The following is a 650-nucleotide window of genomic DNA, read 5'->3' as shown; positions in this document are numbered from 1 at the left end:
ACTGCCCGGCGCCCCGGCTCCCTCTCCGCCCCCGCGGGCGGGACCCAAACCGCTCCGCCCCCGCGGCGGGCGGGGGGAGGGGAGGGGCCTCCAGGCTCCAGACCCCGCCTCGCCTCCACTGTGCTCCTGACCCCCCCCGGGGACGTGAAAACCAGCTGTTTCTTCCGAGTCTGCACAGCTGTCAGGTTTGCTTAGGGTCCTGGCGGCAGGGGCCGAGGGGACAGCTAATGCAGGAAACGTGAGAGGACAGCGCCTAAGTAAGGACCATCTCTGGATGATCAATTTGAAGATTTGAGGGAAATAATCCTGGGTGTTAAGACAAGACGAAGCTGTGGAGACTGTACAGAATAGCATAACGTTTGCATAGACTGTAGTGATAAAATTGGAGGCTTGCTTTGTTGGCTTAGGCTAAATTCAAAGACCCCACACTCTTAAACCCTCAGGTCCCATTTCCTCTTCGCTTTCTGAGGAGCGCTCTTAGTAGAAGATTGTGGAGAAAACCTTGGCTAATGTCTGGCCTCAAGGGTTCTTGCCATTCATCAAATGGTTCTGCATTGCTCTCTCTCTCTCTCTCTCTCTCTCTCTCTTGCTCTCTCTCTCTGTGTGTGTGGGGGGGGAGAAGGGGGCGGAGAGGGAGAGGGAGTAGGGGA

Source organism: Psammomys obesus, unplaced genomic scaffold (genome assembly GCF_907164565.1).
Source record: "Psammomys obesus unplaced genomic scaffold, mPsaObe1.curated_primary_1811, whole genome shotgun sequence".
Lineage (NCBI taxonomy): Eukaryota > Metazoa > Chordata > Mammalia > Rodentia > Muridae > Psammomys > Psammomys obesus.
This window is presented reverse-complemented; position numbering follows the sequence as displayed.